Source organism: Bos mutus, chromosome X (genome assembly GCF_027580195.1).
Source record: "Bos mutus isolate GX-2022 chromosome X, NWIPB_WYAK_1.1, whole genome shotgun sequence".
NCBI classification, from domain to species: Eukaryota; Metazoa; Chordata; class Mammalia; order Artiodactyla; family Bovidae; genus Bos; species Bos mutus.
Window position 1 is genome coordinate 118,281,283 of NC_091646.1, and position 17,411 is coordinate 118,298,693.

A 17,411-nucleotide genomic window follows, 5' to 3' on the forward strand; every position below is an offset into this window, starting at 1 on the left:
TTGTTAATCTGGTTTAGGTGTAAAGATGGTGTGATCATATGTTTGAGTCCTTATCTTTTAGAGATACATTGTCAAAATATTTACAGATAAAATGATATGCTGTCAGAGATGGCCTTCAAAGAGGGTGAGTGGAAAAGAGGTTGAGGCTGAGTGGTAGATAGAATTGAAAGAAGATTGCAATTGAGCAGACAATCGTTGAAGCTGTAGGATACGCACATGGGTGCTTGATGCATTATTCTCTTTGTGTATATATTTGAAATTTTCCGTAGCAAGTTTAAAAAACAAACATATATAAGCATAGAAGGAAAAAAATTACCTTCAAATTTCAAAGAATCTTTGGAGAAGGGCAAGCATTACAGATACTAGTTGCTTCTTTTCTCACTTTTCTGTGGACCATATAATACCACTTCTTTTCAAAACAATAAGAATAAGCACTAAAAGAAATAAAATTAGACTACATATTAGGAAAACAGCAATGCCTTTCAAATTTGGAAGGGAACACATTGTTAAAGATGTGAATTCCTGGGCCTCAGTTCCTAGAAATTCTTATTTTTAGTAGGTACAGTACACAGCTGAGGAATTTGCAGTTTATCCAGGAGCCCAGGTGATACATAAACAAGTGGCCCACACACCAATAGCACTTTAAGAAATTCTAGTACATCCTTTAATACCTCTTTGCCCACATTTATAAAAACTTTCTCTTTGAGTATCAAAGAAGTAAAATTGCTAGATGTGGCACATTTTCAGTATTACTTTCCAAAATGACTGTACTAATATACATTCCCTCCAGCAGAAGAGAATTCCCAGTTCCCCATTCCTTGGCCAACTCTTGATGTGCTTGTGCTTTTCAATTTTTGCCAAGAACATAACTATCTTACAGAATGACCTTTCAGCTAGCAACATTTGTTAAAGCAGCTCTTGAAAAATTTTCCACATTTTGAACAAAGACTTCTTTTTAATGACATAACGGCTTTTCACCCGAAAACACATTCAATAAATATGCTAAAAAGAAATGATAATTCAACCTTAACCTTAGAGCAACTACAGGACATTAGAATTATTAGTCAGAGACTCTCATATGGAACAAATTTGAATTGTGCTCAGTGTTTACATAAACCACAAATGTTTTTTGATTGTTTTTGCATACAAACATCAAGCAAATAGAAACAAACAGCCCAAACTGAGAACAAAACAGGAAGAAGCATCTGGCAGAAATGTGGCAAGTTTCGTAATTCTCCAAAAGGTGAGGCGAGCCAAAGACACAGCAGAAATCTGACCTAGTAAAATTAAAGTTTCAATAAACTGTGAATTGTGCATATAAGATTCCTAGTCCTTGGTAATAGAGCCCCCACTTTATGGTAGTGACATTAAGGGAAATTTCACATGAAGATGAAGTAAGCGGTAAAAAGAACATGACATGATGTGGTCTGGTGAGGAGTCTGGGAAGGATTTTGCTATGAAAAATGACTTGTGAGTAGATCTCCCCACTCCAAAAAAAAAGGACTATGAATAAAAGGGTTAAAGTGGCCTGTGCTCTGGAGCCAAGCTTCTCAAATGGGTACACAAATTGCCTGGGAACGTTGTCAGAAAGGCTCCCTGTGACGCAGTGAGTCCAGTTTGGGGCCTGAGATTCTGCATTTCTTACTAGCGCCCAGGCTAGGCCTGCACATCAGGGGTCTGTGGAACCTGCATAGTTGCCCTTGTCCCCATAACTTTGCCTGAAGTCTATCACTGAGAAGTAGTGTATGGCAGGTACCTGCTGGTACTGCTGCTAGAAAGACAGCAGCCCTGGCCCGGGAAACAGCTGAAGCCTTCTCCACAACCACCCAGCATAAAGGAGCTGGCTTTATGTCAGCAAGGAGTTCTGCCACCTGGACCTTCTGTGGCCTGGGGAGTTGGGGGTAGAACAAGGAAGAGGTCAATAGCTATTGAGATTAACACTGCCGACCACGTCCACGCCTCCAGGAACTCATCAGGCAGAGGAGGACAAAGATAAAGATAGGAAGAACAGAGCGTCAGCCCCAGCACCCAGGGACTCGCTGTTCCCACCAAGGCGTAGGATGAAAGCTTAGAGAAGGTCTTCCTAAGCTGGAGGAAGATCTGTATCTGTGGACTGAAAGAACTCACCACGGTTCACAGGAAATTAAGTACCTGCCCACAGAGATATTTGGCAACAATGTTTAATAAGGGACAGGCGGGGGTGAGGAGTGGGGTGGGGGAAGCCCTGCCATCATTCTGGGAGGAGAAAACAAGTCATCATTAATGGAGGGCTTGAGTTCCACACGCCACATGGTACTTTCCATGAATTCTCTCATTTAACCCTCATAGCCTTCCAATAAAATGGTGGTGCTGGCTGTTAAGTGGACTGGATTCAGCGACTGGGACCATCTTGTCAGGATCCCTCTGCCCTCCAGCTGCCTCAGCTCTCTCATTGCGCTTGGAAGCAGGCAGGCTTCCCCCAGATGCACTTGCAGCTCTGGGCTCACAGTGTCCCAACTCAGCTGCCCCAAAAGAAGACAGAGTCCCTCTTCTGGTTTCCCCACAGAAGGACACCGGTTGTTTATGTTCTGTGCTCACCCTTGGATCCATGACGGTGGGCAAGAGGATGGAGTGAGATATTCAAGCAGGGGCTGAGGGTACTATGACTAGAAGTCCCACCAGAACTAAAAGGTTAGAGCGAGAAGAAACAGACGAAGAAAAGAGAGGAAGGCTGGTCTGGCTAACAGATCCAAAGGGTCCACGACAGGGAGGTCTAGGAGCTGCCCCACTTTGCCGAGGACAACAGTAAGGATCAGAGAGGATCAGAGAGGTCAAGTCACTTTGCTCAAGGTCACACATCACGGGGCAAGTCAAAGAGCTCTGGTCAGAGCGCCACAAAGCGAGGCGGTCTGACCAGAGCTCTTAACCACTGTGCTCGAAGGCAACAAAGCCAGTTTGATTTCAGACTTCTCTACAATATCGGTTTTCAGAAGAAAATGAAGCAACAGGCTAACTTTTGGGGGAAAAAGACTGTAACTGAAAAGATCTGTGTGCTCTGCCAAACTGTCTTTCTCTCTCTCTCTCTCTCTCTCTCACACACACACACACACACACACACACACTCACACTGTGTGACAGGCACTGTTCTAAGTTCTAAGGGGACCTCTGTATTCCTCTGCTTGAGCTGAGGGAAGAGGAGGCTGGTGGCCCACTTCTCCCAGAGTGACACGTCTGCTCTGGAGGAGGGTAAGTGGGCAGGGATTGTAGCCCCTCGTCTTATCATCTCGCTCTTCCTGATATGGAACCTTTGCCCTCTGAGCAAACAGGAGCAGGAATGATGGAACCCAGTACTATACAGCCTACCGCACGTGTGCAGACCTTCCGTCCTACCGTGAAACCTGGGCAGGGGAGAGATCGCCAGTCATCTGCCCTGCCCCTGCCTGGATATATACCTTCTGCAACACAGAGCTGGCTGTGATGAGAGGTGGTGTTGGCCTGCCTCCCTGGAGTGAAACCAAAGCTCTAGACCAGGAGATGTAAGGGAATGGGGCCTCATCTTTCTGGTTCTATTTTCTAAGAGTTCTAAGAGCAGAGCCTCCATCATACTGAGCTGGGGGATGGGAAGCAGTCCTTGGCTTAAATTCTACTGACTCCCATTGTTCTTCAGTTCAGTTCAGTTCAGTTGCTCAGTCGTGTCTGACTCTTTGCAACCCCATGAACTACAGTACACCAGGCTTCCCGGTCCATCACTAAGGTCTGTAGATTTTCTTGAATAAATGCTTCTCTATTTGCTGTATGTCCTTAAAACAAATTCCAGATACTTAAAATGATTGACTTTTTAAAATAATTTTTACCAGTTAAATGGTTATTTCACTGAGGAGAGTATCTCCTGACCTCTTTATCCCACTATTTTAAAAGTCAACTACCATAATCAGGTTTTTTTTTTAAGGCAAAAATAAGTTTTCTTGGTAGTCTTATATTCGTGATTCAAACATATTCAGTGTGTCTCAGTTCACTGCAATTATTTGTTTTTTTAAGCTATGCTGCACCTAGGCTGCCGGAGAAGGCAATGGCACCCCACTCCAGTACTCTTGCCTGGAAAATCCCATGGACGGAGGAGCCTGGTAGGCTGCAGTCCACGGGGTCGAGAAGAGTCGGACAGGACTGAGCGACTTCACTTTCACTTTTCACTTTCATGCATTGGAGAAGGAAATGGCAACCCACTTCAGTATTCTTGCCTGGAGAATCCCAGGGACAGAGGAGCCTCGTGGGCTGCCGTCTATGGGGTTGCACAGAGTCGGACACGACTGAAGTGACTTAGCAGCAGCAGCACCTAGGCTGCAGGATCTTAGTTCCCTGACCAGGGATTGAACACAGTGAGAGTTCAGAGTCCTAACCACTAGACTGTGAGGGAATTCCCTGATGCAATTATTTTTACTGATGTTCAAATTATCCCAAATTATTCTTGGCTACAAAGAACTGCTTTAAAAAGTTGCCTTCAGATTTCTTCTGAAGTGACACTAACAGTCACAGAGAACTTTCTTGCTATTACAATACAGGGTACACGACATTCCATAGACCCACAGAATGCTTCTGAAAAACTTAAAAGTCATAGTTACCAGGGAATTCCCTGGCGGTCAAGTGGTTAGGACTCCACGGTCTCACTGTTGAGGACCCAGGGTTCAATCTGTGGTCAGAGAACTAAGATCTCACAAGCTACATGGTGCCACCGAAAAAAAAAAAGTCAAGCTTACCAGTATCAAAAGGAACACATAGGACTTCCAAAGAAACAAAGAAGATAAAAGTAAACACTCAAAAGAGAAAAATAAATGTAAAAATCACAAAGCAAATAAAAAATGATCACGCACATGCTCAATCGCTAAGTCATGTCCAGCTCTTTGTGACCTCGTGGACTGTAGCCTGCCAATCTCCCCTGTCCATGGGGTTTTCCAGGCAAGAACACTAGGGTGGGTTGCCATTTCCTTCTCTAGGGGATCTTTCCGACCCAGGGATTGAACTCACATCTCCTATGTCTCCTGCATTGACAGGTGGATTCTTTACCACTGTGCCACCAAAAAATGATGAGAAAACAAAGTAGCATAGAAAAATGAAATGAATAATAAAACAAATGTATTAGTGATCATGATAAATATAAATGGAATCTACTCCCTTATTAAAAATTAGTATTCACAAATTGAATTAAAGTTCAATTTTATATAATTTAAATGAAGCACAAGATGAAACAAAAAGATTAATGTAAAGGAAGAGGAAATATATAAACAAATACAAATTAAGAGAAATCTAATATGAAAAATATTAGTAGAATTTGACATTTAAAAAATGACACTGAAATTTAAAAAGAAATTTATACATAGAAGGATAGAGAAACACTAAACAATATGATTACTACCCTGCAAACAAAAGTCCAAGACAGACAGCTTCACTGAGGAATTCTACCAAACATACAGAGAACAACTTATACCTACCTTTATCAAATGATTGCAAAATAACTGAAGAGTGGGAAACAGTGCCAAATTCATATTATGAAGACAACATCACTCTGATACCAAAATCAGACAAACACACTACAAAAAAAAAAAAATTATAGGCCAGTATCTTTTACGAATACAGATGTAAAAATCCTCAAAAATATTAGCAAAATGAATTCAACAACGTGATATAGCACATTAACAAAAGGAAAGACAAAAACCAAATAATCATCTCAACAGATGCAGAAAAAGCATTTGACAAAATTGAATATCCATTCCTGATAAAAATTCTCACCAAAATGGGTATAGAAGGAACATAAGGAAAGCCATTTACAACAAACCCACAGCCAACATAATACTCAGCAGTGAAAAGCTGAAAGCCTTCCTTCTAAGTTCAGGAACAACACAAGGATGCCCACTCTTGCCACTTCTATTCAGCATAGTATTGGAAGTTCCAGCTACAATAATCAGAAAAGAAACTACAGGTATCCAAATTGGAAGGTTAGAGGTAAAACTTGTCACTATTTGCAGATGCCATGATATATGTAGAGAGAACCCTAAAGTCTCCACACAAAATCTATTAGAGCTAACAAATGAATTTAGCAAGAGAGCAGGATAAAAAATTAATTCACAGAAATCTGCTGCATTTCTTTATACAAATAATGAAGTGTCAAAAGAAAGTAAAAAAAATCAAATTTAAAATCACATTAAAAAAAAATCAAATACCTACCAATAAACTTAACCAAGGAGGTGAAAGACTTCTACACTTAAAAAGATAAAACACTGATAAAGGAAACGGAAGATGATTCAAAGAAATTGAAAGCAACCCCATGCTCTTGGATTGGAAGAATTAATACTGTTAAAATGGTCACACTACCTCCAAGCAATCTACAGATGTAATGCAATCCATGTCAAAATACTCATGACATTTTCCAAAGAAATAGAAAAACTACTCCTTAAAGTTATATGGAACCACAAAATGCCCAGAATTGCCAAAGCAAGTCGGAGGAAAAAGAACAAAGTTGAGGACTTCCCTGGCAGTCCCGTGGTTAAGACTCCGCCCTTCCACTGCAGGGGGCATGGGTTCGATCCCTGGTCAGGGAACTAAGATCTTGCATGCCACACTGTGCAGTGCCTGTTCCCCACCAAAACAGAACAAAGCTGGAGGCATAACCCTCCCAGACTTTAGACTATATTACAAAACTACAGTAACCAAATAGTGTGGTCTTGGAAAAAAGCAGACATATAGATCAATGGAACAGAATAGAGAGCCTAGAAATAAACCCACATCCCTACAATTAATTAATCTATGACAAAGAAGTCAAGACTATACAATGGAGAAAAGAGAACCTCTAAAACAAGTGGTGCTGAGAAAGCTGGACAGCTACATGAAAATAAAGAAATTAGAATACTCCCTTATACCATATACAAATATAAACTCAAAATGGTTTAAAAACCTACGTATAAGACATGACTACATCAAACTCCTAGAAAAGAACATAGGCAAAACATTCTCTGACATAAATCATAGCAGTATTTTCTTAGATCTGTCTCTCAAGGCAAAAGAAACAAAAGCAAAAATAAATGGGATCTGCTACTGCTAAGTCGCTTCAGTCATGTCCGACTCTGTGTGACCCCATGGACTGCAGCCTACCAGGCTCCTCCGTCCATGGGATTTTCCAGGCAAGAGTACTGGAGTGGGTTGCCATTGCCTTCTCCAAAATGGGATCTAACCAAACTTAAAAGCTTTAGCATAGCAAAGGAAACGATCAACGAAATGAAAAGACAACTTGTGGAATGGGAGAAAGTATTTGCAAACAATGCTTTTGACAAGGAGTTACTATACAAAATAAATGAATAGTTCATACAGTTCAATGTCAAAAAAATCAAACAACCCAGTCAAAAAATCAGCAGAAGACTTAAATAGACATTTCTCAAAAGACACAGAGATGGCCAACAGGCACCTGAAAAGGTGTTCAACATTGCTAATCATTAGAGAGATGCAAATCAAAACTACAATGAGGTATCACCTCACACCAGTCAGAATAGCCACTATTAAAAGGTCTACAAATAAATAAATGCTGAAGAGGGTGTGGAGAAAAAGGAAACTTCCTACACTGTTAGTGGGAATATAAACTGGTGCAGTCAGTAAAAGAAAACAGAATGGAGGTTTCTTAATAAACTAAAAATTGAGCTAGCATATCATCTAGCAATCCCACTCTTGAATATATATCTGAAAAAAATGAAAACTCTAATTCAAAAAGATATATGTACCCCAATGTTCATAGCAGCACAATTTATAATATCCAGGACATGGAAACAACTCAAGTGCCAATCAACAGATGATTGGCTTAACATGCGGTATATACAGACAATGGAGTATAACTCAGGCATAAAAAAGAATAAAATATTGCCATTTGCAGCAATATTTTGAGGAGGAAATGGCAACCCACTCCAGTATTCCCACCTGGAAAATTCCGAGGACAGAGGAGCCTTGTAGGCTACAGTCCACGGGGCGGCAAAAGAGTTGGACATGACTTAGTAACTAAACAACAGGGAATCATATTCAAAACCTTGTAATACTTGTAATGGAATACAACCTGAAAAAAAACTGCATCACTTCGTGTCCTGTAATCATAGGACCCTAAAATGAGAAAAACTTAAAAATGTACAGTTTATTACAGGGAAAGCACACACTCTGTATAGCAAGGGTATGAAAGTCAAAATATACATCACAGGGACTTCTCTGGTGGTCCAGTGGCTAAGATTCCACACTCCCAATGCATGGGGTCCAGATTCAATCCCTGGTCAGGGAACTAGATCCCACATGCTACAACTAAGAGTTTGAATGCTGCAACTAAAGATCCCAAATGCTGCAACTAAGACCTGGCACAGCCAGATAAATAAATAAAAATAAATATTAAAAAATACATCACAGTGTATGATTCATAGCAGGGGTCTAGAAAGAACATGTTTTTCCCCCTCTGGTCCCACCGGATGTTTTGTACTCATTTTGTATCTTCCTGCCCCAGTGCCTAGAATCAGCCATTTCTTCAAGGAGCCCTGATTCCATTTATGGGAGAATGGTGTTTAGAAACAAAGATCTGGATGAGAGGTGTGCTTCCTACTTTTGGGGTGTAACTGTTTCTAGGCCATTTCAGCAGCCAGAGCCAGAAAATATATCTAAGTATACTATCTGATATTTATAGACCTATCTATATTTCTGTATCTATTTACCAACTGGAGTACAATATTTATGTATAGCTCTTTTTGTTGACAGTCTTACATTAGTTAAAACATGGGCTTTTAAAAACAATATATTGACAAACATTATTATACTAGTTTCAGGTATGTAACATAATGACTCAATATAAGTATATATTGCAAAATGATTCCCACAATAAGTCTAGTTAACATCCATCACTATACATAATTACAGAATCTTTTTTCTTGTGATGAGAACTTTTAAGATCGACTCTCTTAGCAACTTTCAAATATGAAATATAGTACTGAACTATTGTTAAATGAAGCACAAAATGATTCATGTAAATGAAGTGGAAATATATAAAACAAATGCAAATTAAGAGAAATCAAAGATAAAAAATACATTAATAGATTGGGCTTCCTTGGCGGCTCAGTGGTAAAAAATCTGCCTGCCAGTGCAGGGGACATGGGTTTGATCCCTGGTCTGGGGAGGTTCCACATGCCACAAGGCAAGTAAGTCTGTGCGCCACAACTACTCTAGAGCCTGTGAGACACAACTACTGAGACCAGGTCCCACAGCTACTGAAGCCTGAGCCCTAGAGCCCATGCTCCACAACAAGAGAAGCTACCTCAATAAGAAACCCTTGCAATGCAACAAAGAGTGGCCCCGCTTGCCACAACTAGAGAAAGCCTGTGTGCAGCAACGAAGACCCAGCACAGCAATAAATACATAAATAAAACAGCGATATGGAAAGACATCCATGTCCTAATCCCCACAGGGATTTTGCAGATGTGACTAAATTAAAAATCTCGTGATTGAGAGACTACCCTGGATTATCCAGGTGGGTCCTAAATGTAATCACAAGGGTCCTTAAAGTGGGCAGCAAGAAAGTCAAAGGAGATAGTAGGAGACCTGAGAATGGAAGCAAAGAGTTGGAGTGATGTGAGGAAGGAGTCACAAGCTGAGGAAAACAGGCTGCCTCTGGAAGCTAGAAAAGTCATGGAAAATGAATTCTTCTCTAGAGGTTCAAGAAGAAACCAGCCCTACAACACCTTGACTTTATTTAGCCTAGTGAAACTGATTTCAAATTTCTGGCCTCCAGAATTGTAAGAGAATAAATTTGTGTTAAATTTTTGTAGCAGCAATAGGAAACTAATACACCTATCTTTAGTTTTGCCTTTTTCAAAATGCCATATGAGGACTTCCCTGGTAGTACAGTGGATGGGCATCCGCCTACCAATACAGGGGACATGGGTTGGAGACGTGTCCGGGAAGATCCTACATGCCATGGGGCAACTAAGCCGTGAACCATAACTGCTGAGCCCAAGTGCTGCAACTATGGAAGCCTGTATGCCCTGGCGCCCATGCTTTGCAACAGAAGAGGCCACTGCCGTGAGAAGCCCATGCTTCACAACTGGGGAGTAGCCTCCACTCTCCACAGTTATAGAAAAAAACCCTTGTACAGCAACAAAGACCCAGTGCAACCAAAAAAAAAAAAAAGCCATATCAATAGAATCATACAGTACTTTTGGGTCTTTGGAGTCTGGCTTCTTTTGCTTGGCAAAATGAATTTAAGATTCACCAATGTTTATATTATACATACTTTACCACAAAAAGAAAGATTCATTCATTTTGTTGAGTGAATCAATAGATCTTTCCTTCTTATTACTGACTAGTATTCCATTGTATGCATGCACCAGTTTGTTTATGGGTTTCCCAGGTGGCCAAAGTGGTAAAGAATCTGTCAGCCAAGCAGGAGACATGGGTTTGATCCCTGGGTCGGAAAGATCCCCTGCAGAAGGAAATGGCAACCCACTCCAGTATTCTTGCCTGGGAAATCCCATGAACAGAAGATCCTGATGGGCTACAGTCCATGCGGTCACAAAGAGGCAGACATGACTTAGCAACTAAACAGCAGCAGCAATCAGTTTGTTTATCCATTCACCTGCAGAAGGACATCTGGTTGTTTCCAGTTTTTGATAATGATGCTATAAATATTTGCATACACGTTTGTGTGTGTACATAAATATTCATTTCACTTGACTATTAAAACCAACTCATAGGTATTCATAGCTTTTAGGACATGGAGATGTAGGTTTAAATAGCATTACCAGGGAAACATATTACTAAATAATACAAACAAACAAAAAAACCAGGCTTTTAAGGCCAAGGTTACTTTCACAGAATAAGCCATAAGTTCTCAGTTCCAGATGTCTTACAAGACCCCTTTGTTAGACATAACATTTTAAGGACATCTTAAGAAACCAGAATATTGTCTTCTTATTCTGTTGCTGGGATTTCTTACAACAGCAGTTAGGAGGGCCTATGATTTTTTCAGACTAAATGCTGAAATTTCATTATTTAGAACTATGAGAAATAAGGACAATTCTAAGATTAAACTTACTATGGAAAAGAAAGGGGCAAAACAGAATTACAAACAATTGGAATAGGAACATATAATGTTATCTATCTACGGTGTAAAGAGAAAAAACCTAACAACAAATATTTGAATTTCTGATTTACAATATTGGCAATCCATTCACTCCTCGTCCTTAGTATTGTTTGCTACGAAACTTTGTCAAATGGTTTCATGAAGTCATTAAAATGTACCTGTTCTTTTTCCAACAGATATGCAGTGACACTTCTGCCAAGGGAGTTTTGCCTGAATAGAGAAAAAAATAAGACATTCAAACGTAGAACTGGCAACATTTTCCCCTAAGGCACCAAAGCCACAGAGGAAGAACTCTGAATTGCAACACTCAATGCAAAATCAGGTTCATGTCACATAATCTGCAAAAGGTTTATAAAACCAACTGCAAAGCATTTAACAAATATTTGTCAGGGTATGGGATTTTCTCCTATTTACAAGCTAACAAATTAGCCTGTTAACATTTCCTGGATGCCAGCAGCACAGTAAGCAGTAGCAGCACCATCAGCATATTTGTGTGGGTTCCCCACAGCCCTAAGCCCAAAAAGAGGCCATGCAGAGGGGCCAGGTGGACATACTATGTACACAACGCATGTCTGCATCACAGCCAAAGGACACCGGCCTTGGGGAATTGACATCTTATATAGCAAGCTTGCTCTTTACCCCAGAAGGAAATATCACCTCCCCCCTCAAGGCAGCTCCTTGCACATACAGCCCAGAGAAATGAGTCAGGTAAAGTGGTCAGGGCCTTGCATTCTTGGCACATACAGCAAGAATAAGCAGGGACACTCTGGGCTGTGTCAGATTGTATCTCCCAATTATACTATGCCCAGAGAGAAAAGAGGCCATCTCTCCTCCCACTTGAAGTGAACAGTAAGATGTACTGCCCACAGTTTTGCCCCTAGAAATACCTTCTGCCTTTGGCTGGGCAGCAAACTGCAAAAACCAGGCCTGTGCTTTTTCTCTGTTAACCAGTCATAGAGAACTCTCGGGAAGCCATAAATGTGGATTAAGTGAGAAATGAATTGATAGGATCAAGTACCATACGAGTTTAAGACACCTCTCCAGGCAGTTTACTGGTGCCTTCTGACTAGCCTGGACTCAATCGTATATATAACATTATCATTTTCAAACAGAATACTGGTGTCATATCCAACTTTATGCTTCCATGGATTAGATAACATCTCGTTTCTAGTGGTCCTTTCAAGTGCCATATCTCACTCTCCTTTTGCCTTCCAAATCTCCTGTCCATGCTCTCGAATGAGTGAACCTACGCAGAAGCCAGAGAGCAAGGAAATCTATTGATCCAATCCCTTCCCAGGGTACAGCAGAGGCAGAGAGGGCGGAGTGAATCTGGAAGGGCAATGGAAGATATCCAGCACAGCCCATAAATGGCATTGATGTCATTGGTGTGATTTTCTAAAACATTAAACCATTCTTGGTAAGGTTCCAAACAAAACAACACATACTCCTTTCAATTTACACAGTAGTTCCGTTCCTGGAAAATTCCAGGATATTAAAACTGCTCAAAAAATACTTTGAGTTATGCTCGCTTCAGCAGCAGTATACTAAGATTAAAATTATACAGAGAGGATAAGCATGGCCCCTGCACAGAATGACATGCACATTTGTGAAAGCATCCCATATTTTTAAAAGTAAATTTTAGAAAAAAAGGACTTTAACTTTACATGTAAATAAGGTTAGGCTTAGGCTTGGACAACCACAGATAGGTTTTTCATACACATGGATGGCTAGAGGGACATTCAAAAATTATGTAAAACGGAGGAACATTCATCCCTGTACAAATGTCACAGACACTGAAGGACACATGACATTCTTGGCTCCTGCCCTCTAACTGCCAGGAGATCCCTGCCAGGGGATTCCTGTCAATCACTGTAACAACCAAAATAGCCCCATGTGTTTTCAAAGTATACCCTTGATGGCACTGCCCCTGGGGAGACCCACTCTCCTAAGGCGAAACATTCATCCTTACAGAATTTGAGTTTGATACTTCACCCCTTAGTGGCTGGGGGAGACAACAAATGAAAGAAATGACTTCTCGATTCATGGCTCCTTGTTCAGTCCGATATACAGAAGTCTCTGACCCAGCTACCAAACACTTGCTGCAATTTCTAGCAACATGGAATTGTGAACTTGAATTTTATGATTTGGTATAAATAAAAAGTAAGAAAATAAATGGATGCAAAGCTCAAACTTCACATGCAGCCAGGTAAAGTTTATAAATAACCACATTCGTGTCACTTGAAATTAAACTAACATTTTTCTACTTTTAACTTACATATTTTTTTTTAGTTTTGTTTCTTTTTTCGGCTGCACTGTGGTGCATGTGGGGTCTTAGTTTCTCCACCAGGGGTCTAACTTGCATCCTCTGCTTGGGAGCATGGAGTCTTAACCCCTGGACCACCAGGTAAGTCCTTTAACTTACACATTTTAAGTAACACACACATGGTATATAAAATTACAAAATCTAGACACAAAAATAAAAAGTAAAAACATCATACTCTGTGGCAAACAGAATAATGGCCCCCCTCAAAGATGTCCCTGACCTTATCCCTGGAACCATTTACATGGCAAAAGGGATTCTGCAGATGTGACTAAGTGAAGGATTTTTTTTTAATCAGAGGATAATTGCTTTGCAATTTTGGTTGATTTCTGCTATACAACAACATGAATCAGCTATATGTGTACATAAATTCCCTCCCCCTCGAGCCTCCCTCCCACTCTACCCCCACCATAAGTGAAAGATCTTGAAATGGAGAGATTACCCTGAATGATCCATGTGCACTCAATGTAATCACAAGGATTCTTAGAAAAGGGAAGGAGGGGAATCAGAAGGCCTCATAAACCTATAAGAGAATAAGTTTGTATTGTTTTAAGCTACTAATTTGTTTCAGAAATAAGAAGAAATTCATAAACACCCCCTGCCAGCCGTCACAGAGATCCACCACTGTTAACACCTCAGTGCCTGTACTTGAAGAGATTTTCCTACATTATTATGTGTATGTGTGTGTGTACTTTTTGCAAGGATGTATCACAGTGTGCACGCTATTTTATAACCTCCTTTTTTAAGTCAACAAACTCCATCTTTCCATTTCATCAAATACCTAAACCATATTAAAAATTTCCCAAATAACATAAAAAACAAAAAATCAGTTGTTTCATCCAAATCATGATCTGTTCAAGGACCACCCACAGCATTTAATTTTTAGGTATCTTTTGTTATGATGTTGACTATTGAAGAGATGGTCCTACAGTTGTTCAGAGCAACCTGCCACCTTCTGAGTTTGTTTAGTTTCTCTATTTTGAACATCATTATCAAATCATGGGTTTTCACAGAACTCATTTGTTTCCATTAATTGCCACCATTAGTCTTCATAATGTTCTGAATGTTATGACTGTGGCCAGTGGGACATAACCCCACTGATTTTTGAGAACATTATGGATTGTGAGCATAAAAGATGTCCCTAGATCTCCTTGTACTTTCCCTGTCCCAGCCCTGCAGTAAGCTCTTTCTCCAAAAGGACCCAGCTTCCCTTTAAGGGGAATGGTCTTCAGAAGCTACAACCTGAGCACGAGGGAGTGTTCATTAGTACTGAGGTGACATTGCTTTTAGGTCATTTTAATGGACAGAGCTAAAAAAAAAATACATAATTGTGGCAGACAGACTTTATGGTGCCACTGTGATCCCTGTCCTCTGGTGTTCATACCTTTATGTAGCTACCTTCTCCGAAAAGTGGGAAGAACTATGACTTGCTTCTGGTCAGTAGTAGGTGCCAAAGGTGAAAGGATGCACATGATCATATATATATACATATATGACTATAGTATGTATGACTAACACCAGTCTTGCAAGGACACTATCTCCCTTGCTGGTTTTAAAGAAGCCAGCTGCCATGTTGTGAGCTGCTTATGGAGAAGGCCACTTGGGTAAGGAACTAAGAACAGCCTTTGGCTGAGAGCCAGCAAGAAACTGAGGCCCTCAGTCCAGCAGCCTACAAGAATGAAAGGCTGCCAACAAACATGTGAGGTTGGAAGCAGATGTGACCGCAGCCCTGGCTGACACCTCGATTGCAGCTTTTTAGTCCCTGAAGCAGGGCATCTAACTAAGCTATGCCCAGACTCCTGACCCACAGAAAGTGTAATATAATAAATGTATCTTGCATTAAGCCTCTAAGTTGGTGGAAATATTGTTATGTATAATAGATAACTAGCACACTATTTAATCATGGATATACATGAATATTTTCAATTCCATTTTAATATCTCAATGTTTTCCTCAATTTCTTGGATTTTATCCTAATATTTTTACCAATAATGGAACCACTAGTCCTATCCTCTGGAGGACTGCACACTAAATTGTGAATGAAAAACTGAAAATGAGGGATCTCCTTTCCATTCTTCCTCTCTTCCAATGGGAAAATTTATTCACTCATATTTTTTTTCTTATGGCCTTACTCATCAAGTAAACTAATACTTTTAGCCCTGGGATTCCTTTAAATTGTTACTACAAATTATAATATTTCCTGTAAATATAGTACTTTATGGTTTAAAACAAATTTGCTCATGTATAAGTTTCTATAATAAATTTTGGAATAGCATTCAATTAATAGCCATTTGATTTAGGTAAAATTATCATACAAATTATCTACTTCTCCCTAACGATGTTTATTTCCCCAAACAAGGTATATCTTCTCTTCAAAAAACAGAGTTTTAACAATTAATACACTGTTTGATTCTTCATATTTTTAACTCACATATTAAATAAAAATTCAAAGTCCAAACTCTGAACAAATACTTATGATAAATAAAGAGGTCCCTAATCTAAACCAATCACTTCTTTCTTGGAATATTTAGTAACAAATACTTAATTCATAAAATTATACAAGCACATTTATATTTCTATTATTTTTGCTCAAAAATTAAATGCTGTCAAATGTCTTCTTGAAATGATGTTATTTGTTGTTATTGTTCAGTCACTCAGTCGTGTCCAACTCTTTGCAACCCCATGGACTGCAGAACGCCAGCCTTCCCTGTCCTTCACTATCTCCCGGAATTTGTTCAAACTCATGTCCATTGAGTGGGTGATGCCATCCAACCATGTCATCCTCTGTCATCCCCTTCTCCTCCTGCCTTCAATCTTTCCCAGCATCAGGGTCTTTTCTAATGAGTTGGCTCTTTGCATCAGGTGGCCAAAATATTGGAGTTTCAGCTTCAGCATCAGCCTTTCCAATGAATATTCAGGGGTGATTTCCTTTATGATTGACTGGTTGGATCTCCTTGCTGTCCAAGGGACTCTCAAGAGTCTTCTCCAGCACTACAGTTCAAAGGCATCAATTCTTTGGTGCTCAGCCTTTTTTATTGTTCAGCTCTCACATCTGTGCATGACTATTGGAAAAACCATAGCTTTGACTCTATGACCTTGTAGGCAAAGTAATGTCTCTGCTTTTTTTTTTTTTAATCTAGGTTTGTCATTGCTTTTCTTCCAAGGAGCAAATGTCTTTTGGATTCATTTTGAATACTTGTCGATTACTTTCAGGTTCAACACAATATGTTATAGAATAATTCATCCTGACAAAATAACATTTCCCAAAAGTACTATTTCCAGTAACAATTTCTCTGCTGAATAAAATTGACAGCAAATATTGTAAAATATCTCACAACCACTTGGCACACGGATCAATATTACTATAACATATTTTAAATAAAGTAGCAGTACTGGCTTTATAAAAGCTTGAGGAACAAGTTTCTCCTGACTAAAAATACCATACCCACCAAGAAAAAAATTGTTATTTAAATCAAAGACCTTTCTGGCACAGCTTCACATGTTCCTTAAAACACTCTTTTACATCATGAAATTTTTATCTGGATTAATAATGCACTGAAGAGGCTAAAGCTGAAACTCCAATACTTTGGCTACCTGATGTGAAGAACTGACTCCTTAGAAAAGACCCTGATGCTGGGAATGATTGAAGGCAGGAGGAGAAGGAGATGACAGAAGATGAGATGGTTGGATGGTATCACCGACTCAATGGACACGAGTTTGAGCAAGTTCCAGGAGTTGGTGATGGACAGGGAAGCCTGGCATGTAGTAGTCCCTGGAGTTGCAAAGAGTCAGACGCGACTGAGCAACTAAACTGAACTAACTGAAGAGGCTAACCTTGAGAAAAGGGTATGGGTTTTACTTATCTCTGTTCCCTAGTCTGGTATAGAAACTGGCATATTAACTTAATTAACATTACATAAATGAATGGATAGTTGGGGGAAGGAAGGAAGGCAGGCAAATGATCCA

The 17,411-nt window shown here is 39.9% G+C and overlaps 1 non-coding gene across 1 annotated transcript; it reads left to right on the top strand.

Annotated features, from left to right (window-relative positions):
* Positions 1-12,647: 12,647 nt before the first annotated feature.
* LOC138986529 (U6 spliceosomal RNA) lies at positions 12,648-12,752 on the top strand. Its single transcript, XR_011463344.1, has one exon. It is a non-coding gene; the product is annotated as a U6 spliceosomal RNA (small nuclear RNA).
* Positions 12,753-17,411: the final 4,659 nt, after the last annotated feature.